The following is a 13705-nucleotide window of genomic DNA, read 5'->3' on the forward strand; positions in this document are numbered from 1 at the left end:
ACAAGGCCAGATCAGTCAATCATCCACTGTTGCCCCTGCAACTGCTGAAAAGGTTGCTGCCCCTCTTCAGGAACCACACGTTTGTCTGGCCTCTCAACAGATAACCCTCCGTTGTGGTTGCACCTATGGTACGGCTATCTGTATCGCTGAGGCACGCAAGCCTCCCCACCAACGGCAAGGTCCATGGTTCATGGGGGGAGGCTGCGTCAAGTAAAAATATTCTCCCCGGCCGGGAATCGAACCCGGGTCTCCCGCGTGACAGGCGGGGATACTAACCACTATACTACCGAGGACTGTGAAATTCTGCCTACCATGGTATTAGAACACTCTCCTGATGCGTCACTTGTCACACATTGTTGATGATGTCAGTTCAGCGGTTGTGGTTATCGGGGGCGTGGAATCTGCGACGTCACGCAGTTGTGTCTAGCAGGCAGCGAACGCCCCAAGTTCGTGGACGACTTTATCGTTTTGTATCTGAGCAAACAATCAAAGTAAATTAGTGAATAAAGCAAATTAATATTTAATTATGTCTTTCATTTGTCATTACCTATAATGCTTTTGTATGAAGATCAGGTAAATATAATTATATTACGAATGCATGGTAAGGTACTATAGATATATTAACTTCGTAGCTTCACTTAGGCGTACGTCGCTGTTGAAGTTAATGTTAACGAAGGATAAGCGTGCAAACTTTTCCATACTATTTCTCCGTCATTCTTGTTACAATTTTTTATTTATAGTATTTTCTCCCATATGTAAACGAGAAAGAGCAACAATAGCAACCAGTTACTCGATTCTATTTGTTCTGCAGCTTTCGCACCATATTCAGGGTGTGTAAATATTACACATTTATTTTTCAAGTTAGTATGCTTCAGTTTCAAACCTCTTGCGATATTGAGGCTTTTGCCTACAGTGAAATAAATGCGTTAGCAGCAGATCTCAGCAAATTACATAATAATATTAAATTCACGGGTGAGCATCTAATGACTATTGCATATGTCATCTACATCGTCAGATCTGTTTAGATTAGATTGGATTAGATTCGTACATGTTCCATAGATCATGAATACAACACTTCGTAATGATGTGGAATGTGTCAGGTTAATAAAAGGTGTCTATACAAGATGTTACATTACACAAAATATTACATGACACTTAATATTTTAAATTTTTTTGTGGTGGTGGTGGAGGGGGGTGGGTGGTTAAATTACCCACTTACTATATCCAAAAATTCATGTAATGGGTAGAAAGAGTTGCCATTCAGAAATTGTTTTAATTTCCTTTTAAATGCTATATAGCTATCTGTCAGACTTTTGATGCCATTAGGTAAGGGGCCAAAGACTTTTGTGGCAGCATAATTTACCCCTTTCTGAGCCAAAGTTAGTTTTTAACCTTGAGTAGTGAAGATCATCCTTTTTCCTAGTGTTGTAGCCACGCAGACTGCTATTACTTTTGAATTCGCTCGGATTGTTAATAACAAATTTCGTAAGTGAATATATATATTGTGAGGCTACAGTAAAGATCTCTAACTCTTTAAACAAGTGTCTGTAGGATGGTCTTGGATGAGCTCCAGCAATTATTCTGATTACACGCTTTTGTGCAATGAACATTCTTTTACTCAATGATGAGTTACCCCAGAATATGATGCCATACGGAAGCAGAGAATGAAAATAGGCGTGGTAAGCTAATTTACTGAGATGTATATCGCCAAAATTTGTAATCACCCTAATAGCATACGTAGTTGAAATCAACCGTTTCTGCAGATCTTCAGTGTGTTTTTTCCAGTTCAACCTCTCATCAATGCATAAACCTAGAAATTTTGAATATTCTACCTTAGCTACCGATTTCTGATCGAAGTCTATATTTATTAATGTTGTCACTGTATGGAACTGTATATACAGTGGTTTGTCGCAGTTTAATGAGAACCCGTTTGCAGAGAACCACTTAATGATTTCCTGAAAAACATCGTTTACAATTTCATCAATTAATTCTTGTCTGTTGGATGTGATAGCTATACTTGTATCATCGGCAAAGTACCAGCTTTGCATCTTCGTGAATATAGAATGGCAAGTCATTAATATACACTCCTGGAAATTGAAATACGAACACCGTGAATTCATTGTCCCAGGAAGGGGAAACTTTATTGACACATTCCTGGGGTCAGATACATCACATGATCACACTGACAGAATCACAGGCACATAGACACAGGCAACAGAGCATGCACAATGTCGGCACTAGTACAGTGTATATCCACCTTTCGCAGCAATCCACGCTGCTATTCTCCCATAGAGACGATCGTAGAGATGCTGGATGTAGTCCTGTGGAACGGCTTGCCATGCCATTTCCACCTGGCGCCTCAGTTGGACCAGCGTTCGTGCTGGACGTGCAGACCGCGTGAGACGACACTTCATCCAGTCCCAAACATGCTCAATCGGGGACAGATCCGGAGATCTTGCTGGCCAGGGTAGTTGACTTACACCTTCTAGAGCACGTTGGGTGGCACGGGATACATTGGGACGTGCATTGTCCTGTTGGAACAGCAAGTTCCCTTGCCGGTCTAGGAATGGTAGAACGATGGGTTCGATGACGGTTTGGATGTACCGTGCACTATTCAGTGTCCCCTCGACGATCACCAGAGGTGTACGGCCAGTGTAGGAGATCGCTCCCCACACCATGATGCCCGGTGTTGGCCCTGTGTGCCTCGGTCGTATGCAGTCCTGATTGTGGCGCTCACCTGCACGGCGCCAAACACGCATACGACCATCATTGGCACCAAGGCAGAAGCGACTCTCATCGCTGAAGACGACACGTCTCCATTCGTCCCTCCATTCACGCCTGTCGCGACACCACTGGAGGCGGGCTGCACGATGTTGGGGCGTGAGCGGAAGACGGCCTAACGGTGTGCGGGACCGTAGCCCAGCTTCATGGAGACGGTTGCGAATGGTCCTCGCCGATACCCCAGGACCAACAGTGTCCCTAATTTGCTGGGAAGTGGCGGTGCGGTCCCCTACGGCACTGCGTAGGATCCTACGGCCTTGGCGTGCCTCCGTGCGTCGCTGCGGTCCGGTCCTAGGTCGACGGGCACGTGCACCTTCCGCCGACCACTGGTAACAACATCGATGTACTGTGCAGACCTCACGCCCCACGTGTTGAGCAATTCGGCGGTACGTCCACCCGGCCTCCCGCATGCCCACTATACGCCCTCGCTCAAAGTCCGTCAACTGCACATACGGTTCACGTCCATGCTGTCGCGGCATGCTACCAGTGTTAAAGACTGCGATGGAGCTCCGTATGCCACGGCAAACTGGCTGACACTGACGGCGGCGGTGCACAAATGCTGCGTAGCTAGCGCCATTCGACGGCCAACACCGCGGTTCCTGGTGTGTCCGCTGTGCCGTGCGTGTGATCATTGCTTGTACAGCCCTGTCGCAGTGTCCGGAGCAAGTATGGTGGGTCTGACACACCGGTGTCAATGTGTTCTTTTTTCCATTTCCAGGAATGTATATTAAGAACAGCAGAGGACCCAAGACCGAATCTTGCGGCACCCCGTTCTTGATTGTTCCCCAGTTTGAGAAATCACCAGTTTCTTGCTTATTAGGTGAGCTATTTGTTTCAACTTTCTGCACTCTTCCAGTTAGGTATGATTTAAACCATTTGAGCGCTGTCCCATCCATACCACAGCACTTGAGATTATCTAAAAGTATTCAATGATTTACTTAATCAAAAGCCTTTGAGAGATCACAAAAAATCCAAACGGGTGACTTCCGGTTACTCAGAGCATTCATATTTCATTAGTGAAAGTATATATAGCATTTTCCGTTGAGAAACCTTTCTGGAAACCAAACTGACATTCTGTTAAAACTTTATTTTTACAAAGGCGTGAAGCTACTGTACAATATATTACTTTTTAAAGAATAAATAATATTGTTGTTGTTGTTGTTGATGGTGGTGGTGGTGTTGTAGCTCTCAATCCGAAGACTGGTTTGATGCAGCTCTCAACACTACTCTATCCCTTGCAAGCCTCTTCATTCCTTAATAACTACTGAAACCCACACCAATTTGAATTACTTACGGTACTCCTTTCTTGGTCTCTCTCTCTCTACGTGTTTTAGCCCCCCTCGCTACCCCCCAGTATTAAATTTGTGATCCTTTGAAATCTCAGAATGTCTCGTATCAAACGATCCCTTCTTCTGGTCAAGTTGTGTTACAAATTTCCTGTTTCGCCAGTTCTGCTTTCGTATCCCACAGTCATAGAAGGTTTCCGCCTGTTGTCGGAAACACATTTCAATTTCATCTTTGATCTCTTCATCGTCGTGGAATGATTTTCCACCAATGTGTGACTTCAGGTAACGGAAGACGTGGAAGTCGGTGGGCGCAAGGACGGGGCTGTACGGCGGATGGTCCAGTACGTCCCATTTGAATCGTTTGAGCAGTACTCTGGTTACGAGAGCCGTGTGAGGCCGAGCGTCGTCACGAAACAAGCGGACTCCACCTGTCAGCATTCCCCTGCGTTTGTTTTGAACCGCCCTTCGAAGACCTTTCAAAGTCTGGCAGTATGTAGCAGCATTAATTGTCGTTCCAGGAGGCATAAATTCGAACAAAAGAATGCCTTGTCTGTCCCAGAAAATAGAAGCCATGATTTTCTTCGCTGAAATCGACGTTTTGCATTTCTTGGCTTTTGGTGAATTCGAATGGCGTCATTGCATTGATTGTTGCTTGGATTCAGGTGTATGGTGATAAACACACTTCTCGTCATCTGTCACAATGTGATCAAGGAACTCATGACCTGCTTCAGCAAAGCGTGTGAGAAAGTAGAGTGCAAAGCCCATCCTTTTCTTTTTGTGTTCTTCCATTAATAGTTTTGGAACTCGCACACTATTTCCTCTAGCCTAAATTGACAGTCACAACGTCATAAAGAGTTGTCATTGACACGTCCGGTATGATCTGAAGCAATTCTTTCAATGTGAGACGTCTATTCGCACGAATTTCTTCCTCCGTTCTCCGAAGAAGGGCATCAGAGATCACAGATAGCCGACCTGTTATTTGTTCGTCATGAACATCGGCCCTACCTTCAGGGAAATGACGACACCATTTCGTTACATTTTGTCGATTCATAATGTTCCCACGAACAGAAACAATTTCGTTGTGAATATCCGCTGGTCGCTCACCTTTTGCATGAAGAAAACGTATGACGAAGCGCACTTCGCATTTGGCGGGATTCTGAATCGGCGCAGCCATTTAAAACACGGCCTAGTCCAACCAGAAGTAGCGTTCAACTGCCGAACGACCGCCAGGAGAAAGCTAACGGTTAGAGGTTAACACCAGTGTTCCCAACTTGATCGCCAAAACTGTTCTGTTCCTCTGGCGTACGGTGTATCTTTACTCTTTCCGAAATACCCTCGTACTTTCTTTCCATTTGTATAATATAGCCCTTCTATACGTCGCTCCCACCTCTCAGCTTTTCCCTCTTTGCGTAGAACTGGTTTTCCGTCTGAGCTCTATTTCTCTTATATAAATTAAATGTGTTGTGTTGGCAGAAGAGCCAACACCGTGTTACGAGAAGAGGCCGAAATACACGCGATTTAGCTCACGCAGGCTGGCGCGAGGAGGGAAGAACTATACTGACGTAAGGCCTGTAACATGAAAAGGAATTAGAATTCAGAAAGCGGACGAATTTAGACTGATACTTAACTTTAATCCATTAATGATGAACGTCGCTCTTGACGGCACATGAGTCACAATATTATATATTATTGCGCCTTACTAGGTCGTAGCAAACGACGTAGCTGAAGGCTACGCTAAACTGTCGTCTCGCAAATGAGAGCGTATGTAGACAGTGAACTATCGCTAACAAAGTCGGCTGTACAACTGGGGCGAGTGCTAGGGAGTCTCTCTAGACTAGATCTGCAGTGTGGCGGCGCTCGGTCTGCAATCACTGATAGTGGCGACACGCAGGTCCGACGTATACTAACGGAGCGCGGCCGTTTGAAAGGCTACCACCTAGCAAGTGTGGTGTCGGGCGGTGACACCACAAAATGTATTCGCAGTTGCGAATATGGACAATCGTCAGCTGTAGAATGGGATGCTGGCAACGAAAATTTGTTCCGTATTGCTTATCGCGAGAGGTCGCCTTACCACTTTAAAAAAAAAAATTCCATTTTTTCTGACAAAAGAAATAAAACAACATAATAATCATCCCTACGGGGCACCGCCACTTGTGTTCCTAACAAACAAAAATGAACTCTCACCTGTTCAGGCGTTGCCTTCCTAACTATACGTAACCACGCCCCTATCTGAAATGTGAAGAAACTATACAGTACGGGACTAACGTGTGTGCGCCAATCCACAAAAAAACGATGAGAAGAAGAAGGGGGAGAGTATTTCAAATACTGTGTGGAACGTATTTTTTAAATTGTTTATTTTATTTTATTTTATTTTTGTTTTTATTTGTATAGATATCAATGTGCGAACAATCATAGTTAATCAAGCCTGGAAAACTAGAACAGAATGAAGACACCATCGAAGATAGTAAACATAAATAACATGAAAATAAAGCTATGACAACGTAGTTACGCTTCTCAGCGATGCGCCCACTGATTAAGATAGTTCAATGTATGATCATTTGCAGTTCGTTCTGACCTCATCTACCACTACCTGCAACATTCCAACTACACGGCGGGTTGTGAAAGGCACTCCATAGGTAGTCTGCGAATCACTGTCGACATCTGGAATGCCCGGCAGTAGCGTGATGTCTTTCTTGCAAATAGAGCCAGAAGACAAGTAAATTCTTGTGTCCGTCACAATAGACGTAACGGAGCGTTTGTCCACGCATCTAGGTGACGGAGTTGGTCCGAGTCTTGGGGTAAAATGTCTCATCCGGAAACAATTACGTGCGCGCAGATATATGCTCTGGCGTAACTCCAAAGAGATAAGCCAGCATCTGCAGTACTAGGTGCCAAAGCGGCTCCGCCTCTCCACAGCTGAGGCGGTGCTCGTCACAATCTACTGTATTACAACCCACACAATTGGGAGATTCTCCCATGTGTATATTGTAGAGACGTTCTTGCCTCACCAGCTTCCCATTAACTACTACGTACCATTGGGAAACAACGTCGGAATCAAGCATGGCATCGTGTACAGTCTTCCGCACCACGCACCGCCGTACGTCAGGATATTTTAGTTCGACCACATTTAGGGGGCGGCGTTGAAGCATGTCGTGATACAGGCGTCGAGTTGTGACCATTCGCGGTGTCGTGAGCGCTACACTGCAATATCTTTGTTGTAAATAGAAACGTCCTATATAAAAGAGGGTCGCTGGGATGTCCTGTAGCGGCACGGGCGCTCTTAGTGAAACAGCGTAGCGCCGTCAGAAGCAAACTCGTGAGACATGTAGGACAACAGCGCAGCAGACATAAATGTGAGCTAACGTAGAGGGCAATGGCCCTGTCATGGACGTAAACTAGGCCGAGACCACCCTTGTCCTTGGGGAGCGTAAGAGAGATCTATCTGATCTTCAGTAACATACCAGCGCTGACGAAGGACCCCAGCGCTGCCATAATGCTACGTGAGAAGGGGTTCGGAATCCATTAGGCTATCCGTGCATGACTCACGGCCAGACCCAAACTTCCATATATGGTCAGCCATGTGTCTCGCACATTCATATGTATTTTCCTGCAAAGGTGAGACATTTTACTTGAAAGTCACAGGCCCAGTGTCGGCGGATAAATACGATATTGCAGTGCCTGTGTTTTTCTGAATTACGATGCGAAGTTCCTTTGCACATGCATGGATATCCAAAGGAACTTTGCATCGTAATTCGGAACAACACAGGCACTGCAATTTCGTATCTACATCCATTTTCCCCACAGGCCTCTTTAACTATCCTGTAGGCGATATCTTTCTGTGCCCTTATTATACATTTTTTTCTATAGATATACATTTGTTCTCAAGCCATTCCTGCTTAGCCTGTTTGTTAATCTCGTTTTTGCGCTTTTCTGTTCTCTTTCTCCTGTTTCATCTGCTGCATTTTTATGTTTTCTCCTCCCATAAATGAAATTTCGTGTCTCCTGTGTTTTCAAAGGATTTCTAGTACGTCTTGTCTTCTTACCAATTTGAGTGAAACGTCCCCTTGGAACAATTTATACATAACTGTGCTTAAACTGACACACAATATTTTTAGCGCAACGCAATCTGACTTCCAAAAATCCCTACGAAAGAATGGCCCTGACTAACATTAACCTATACGTTTCACAAATCACTTACCTCACAAAAATCTTCGTTACTCAAGCTACTGCAATACAGCGAGCGCCACTACTGCCAGCTAAATAAAAGATTCAAACTACTGAAGGCACTAACTACTGATAGGCATAGTTAGGAAATGAAAGATTTTAATACAGAACAAACAATGTATTTACGTTAACAGCCATAATATATATAGCAGTTCATGACATCCAGTCTTACAAATCTCAAAACTCCGCCATCTCTCTCCCCACGTCCACCACTGCTGGCGGCTCACCTCCAACTGCGCAACGCTACGCGCTGTTAGGATACAGCTGCCGCTGCCCAAAACTACAATGGCAGACAACAATGCAAACCAGCCACAGACTGCACATGGCACAGCCAGTGATTTTCATACAGAGTGCTACATGGCGGCGGCGTTACCAATAAAAAAACCTAAACAGCCTACTTACATAGCCCCATGCTCCCCACAAAAAATTTACAAATTGTTTTGGGCAGTGGCCAATACAGATTAAAAATTTTTTCATAATTACAATAACAAAGAAATGAAGCTAAACAGCCTACTTACATAGCCCACATGATCCCCATAAAAAACCTTACAAATTGCTTTGGACAGTGGTCAATGCAGATTTGAAAATTTTTTTCATAGTTACAATAACAAAGAAATGAAATGCACACACTTATCGATACAATGTTGGTCAAAAGCTAAAATTTTCTCATAGTCCATAAAGACAGTCCTGATCATTCGTCAAAGTAAAATTTCAGTGTGTTTCTCAAAGTCTGAGTAGTAAAAGAAAATGCACACGGTAGTAGTGGATTTCCATGCAGTCTTGAAGAAGTAGTTTTGTCCTTCCAACGGAAAGACAGTGCTGACTCTTGACATGCAGACAGGTAATGGGCCACAACAGAGCAAACACACAGCAGAGTTAGACGAAGTTTTAAAGACTATCGGTAGGTAGGTCGTCACAGAGTAGACCCATTGTAGTCCTGGTAGAGATTACGGTATTGGTAGGCACCAGAGGTGCAGACCCACTGCAGTCCTTGTAGAAATAATGGTATTTGTGGGTCATCAAAGGTGTAGACCCACTGTAGTCCTTGTAGAGATGGCCAGCAGCCATCTGTTTGACTGTGCAGGTGTACAATCACCATTGAAGAGTCTTGCGGATAATATAGCAAGTCCATAACCACCACTTGTCCACTCACAAAAAAATTTGTTTGAAATGACCTTAGAATCAGCAATGCTGTTATTCAGTCCCTTGCTGAATTATTAACACGCGTGCAAACGCTATCAGTCCCTACTTCTCACATATTGTCCAATACTATGACCAACAGAAACATGTGTAGTGAAATGTAACTTACAAATTACTTAATTTGATCAACTGGTGTCAATCACAATTTTATAACATAAGAATAGAATAACAAAGGTACAAAATACATCATTAAAACATAATAATACAGATAACATTTGTAGTAATACAGGCTTTACAAAAGAATTGAAATAACAAATACATCAGTGTTACAAAAAAATATGGCATAAGTACATACATAAAAGATCAGAATAACTTTTGAAACATCAACTTCACACATGAGCATTAAAACAGAACAGATAAATAATCTCTAAACATCTTTACAAAGTAAATAACATATTATTAATGCAAATTATATTTGAGGGTAACAGTATTCCTCATCATAGTGAATGTAGCTTAGTATTAGAAGAGAAAAAATTCTATGAAACAGTACACAGAGACAGGAAGAAAATAAATACACAAGGGTACACAAACACATAGTGAGATAACACAAAACGAAAGGACAGGGTTTGTTTTCAGGGTAACATTTGGTACTGCAGTCCAACCCAAAACTTCATACCATAAATTGTCCCTCTTATTTCAACATTTGCTCCAGCCAAAAAAATCCTATCCAAGCATGCTTTCTGTATTCTGTTCATATCCTCTTTCAAAAATAGTTTTTCACCACTGTACACTACTTTTTTGGCCAAACCATTTTCTTATAGCTTCTCAATGCTTTTCTTCCAATTCCTCATAGTTAGTTTCTTATATAGTCTACCCCCTCTTAAGCTAACTTAAAATCTACTGAGCTCAGATGCTAAACTAAGGGACGAGGCAATGCAGCAGCACAAAACAATTAATACAAACAGCAATAAAAAAATTCAAATTGCCAAAGCACAGAGCAATATATACATATATATATAAGTTTGCAAAGAAAATGCAACATTATCAGTTACATGAGCCAATCTGCAGAAACAAGAAAAAAAATCAGTAGTAAAACTGGCTTAACAGAGTAATACAAAGTGAAATTCAGTAACACTATGCCTGGTAAACAACAGCAGCAAATGCAATAATTTATATCTAAACATGACAAAGCTCAAGCAGATAAAATATTACAGTAAAGACAACAATGCAGAAAAGGGAAAGTTATAAACACATCTTAATGTCTATGTAATTAAAGTGGTGCACCACAAAAACTAATGCTACAACAAATTACCAAGTACTTGAAAAGAAAATTATATATACAGTTACTGTTATCAGTCGCTTCTTATTGCTCTTTCCATTCCAAGAGCTGCTTTTTCGAAGAATGTGGATCACAAAATAATTATTTAATAGATCTGTTGACAGAAAGTGTTCACATTAGCAAATGCATTTAATTTTATTTTATAAATCCAATGCTGCAACACAGCTGGAAAACAGATATCAAATGAAATAAGCAACTATGTACAAAGCATAAAAATATCATTCAATAGTCATGCGACATTTCATAAGTTAGTAAAATTCCCTCAACTCTCGTAGAAAGACGTTTGTTATAATCAGGTGTCAGATGTAAGTATCTTTCCAAGTAATGGGCGTGTCGTATTTGCGATGCTTTCTACAAAGGAATGTCAATAGCGAGGATAATACCCTTTTTTTATCACCTAATGGCTTTCTGTTGTCAGACGACTACCTCTCAGCCGGGCGCCCAAAACACATTACGTCAATGTCACTTACCTTTCTTACTGAAATATTTATGACAGCAGTTTCCGCTACAGTGGCAGTCTCATATAAAAAAATTTCACAGGTCAAGAATTTGCGTTACACATCTGTAGAAAAAAATCCTATTGTAATACATTCACGCATTTACATACATTTCATAACTCTTAAAGTACGATTCTTGGTTTCCAACCACCTTTTTCACAAGCCAGAGTCCCTAACCACTACTCATTATTCCTTACCTTATTCGTCGACACTTCTTCAATATTTCATCACAACAGATACGTAGCATAATCAAATAAGTCATATAGCATCAGCTTATTGATCATAAACATACCGCAACAGCGTAATACACATCGTCATCATAACATCATAAAACCTCAGCCAAATCACAAAATTGTCGTAGCTTCTTCCAATAATTACAAAACCTAAAAAAATTCTCTGCTGATGTCAAAAGTGTCATCTACCTCAAACGTACTTTAAAAATCATGATCCCATACCAAATACATCATTCAAACCTCTCATAGTATCACAATGGTTCCGAAAAAATATGAACATTTCACAAAGTACAGACAAAATAGAATTTCATAAGTGTGAAATTATCCAGCTGTGTATTTGCGTAAACATGTGTCACTGACGTAATAAAAAAAAAAAGTTTGTCTCTCAGTTAAATGATCAGATAGCTGTGTAATTTATGTGTTAGAGAAATATGGTACCGATGTGTAAAGTTGTATAAGCAAATACCATATTAGCTAGGGCTCCTTGTGCTTGCCAGACACATGGTACACAAAGTAGGCGTGTACCCCCTGAGGATTAATGTAATTATATCCTCAGGTGTTACAGATTACAGCAATGGAATGAAATGTATCACGGAAAACCTTTGTATCATTGTATTTCAAATATCTTTAAAAATAAATGTTTTCAGTACAAAATTAATCACTCAACTACATGTACTGTAGCACTAAACTGTGCGTCGTGTTGTAAGATAATCTCTGTGGAAGTGTCGTAGTTATCGTCCTCTGAAAGCTAAGTTCTGCAGAAGTCAATGTACTCACCTCATGATAAACAAAAGTGAAATGCTTTGCGTATAGATATCATAGTTACTACGCTTATTGCCGCGATGAAGAAAGTACTGTGCTGTAACGTATTGTTGTGCTACAGAAAAGGCTGTCTCATTGTAGCTATACCACAAAGTTACTACTAAAACATGTTTTCCTTTCCAGAAGAATTCAGAAAAACTGTGCAGATATAAAACAGATACACAGAAAAGCAACAATGTAAATCGTGTCACATATTAGTAGCGTCGTGATATAATCGTGTAGCTATCAGAGAAACCAAATGCTAAGTCATCTTTAATCTCACCGAATGTACTTCAAATAAAGAATGTATTTTCAAGTAAATCAAAATGTTGCATTAAAATCTCATTGGCAATACTGGTAAATGTTCTAAGTATGTGAGCCTTATAGTCGTTACGTAATCGTGCAACTAACAAGCAAGAATGTACACACGCAATAACACAGTGATGTCTGTTCACTATAACAATGCACTCGTAAATACTGTCTAAATATGTTCTGTAGGTTCTAGACTGGATAGTAAACTTCAAACATTGTTGCATGTTAACAGTTTCTCAGTGTGACAAAGCATACTAGAAATGTGAAGTGAAATGTTTTATGGCAAAGACAAAGTTAAAAAGCAGATTATATTTCAATAAACGGTTTTACATGTGAAATGTGGTGTAAACCTTTACTCTTCCTAGTACGCAGACTGTCAACTGGAAAGCAATTATCATGTGATTACGTCGGTAAGGAACATTGGAATTTTGCTCAAGGTTAGCTTAGGTTATTTTTCTCTGAGCCGGCCGGCGCACGCGGCTGCCTGCGGTGTGAGTGATTGTCTGTTTCTTTGTTGGCGCGCGTCGTTATTGGGATTAGGGGACCTAACTTCTACAAATTCACATTGCCGAGAGGGCCCTGCTCTGTTTGAATCCCGCCAGTTCTGATGCAATTCAGGTCTGTCGTTACGATCATATCGTCTGTCGTCATGTCGGTAATTTCTGTAATTAATTTCTTGTCGGTCACGTGGTGGAGAATTTCTCTCTGAATCGTAACTGCGCGCTGGACCGTTGCGTCTAAAGTTATTCTGTCTCCCTTGATAGTAATTATTTTGGTTCCCATATTGTCTGTTTCTCTGATTGTCTCTGTGATAGTCACTATCGCGGAGAGGTGACCTTTCCCTGTAATTATTACTACTCTACCAACGGTTGTCATACGGGTGGTGTCTGTTTTGGTCACGATTTGTATTGTGAGAATAGCCTTGTCGTGTCCGGTTATTATTTCTTTCATCGCGGAATTGCGACGGATGTGACCTGTAATTGTTGTGTTCCTGTTTTCGCGTTCCGCGATTGTCAGTGTCAATTTCTAATTCTTGTAAGAGTCCCTGAAAAGCTTCAATGTCGTCTTTGCAACGGCCTGCCAAAATAATAT

General features: G+C 41.6%; 1 non-coding gene across 1 annotated transcript; it reads right to left on the bottom strand.

Annotated features, from left to right (window-relative positions):
- Nucleotides 1–221: 221 nt before the first annotated feature.
- Nucleotides 222–293, bottom strand: Trnad-guc (transfer RNA aspartic acid (anticodon GUC)). The gene has a single exon. It is a non-coding gene; the product is annotated as a tRNA-Asp (tRNA).
- Nucleotides 294–13705: the final 13412 nt, after the last annotated feature.

This window comes from Schistocerca gregaria, chromosome 9, assembly GCF_023897955.1.
Source record: "Schistocerca gregaria isolate iqSchGreg1 chromosome 9, iqSchGreg1.2, whole genome shotgun sequence".
NCBI lineage: Eukaryota > Metazoa > Arthropoda > Insecta > Orthoptera > Acrididae > Schistocerca > Schistocerca gregaria.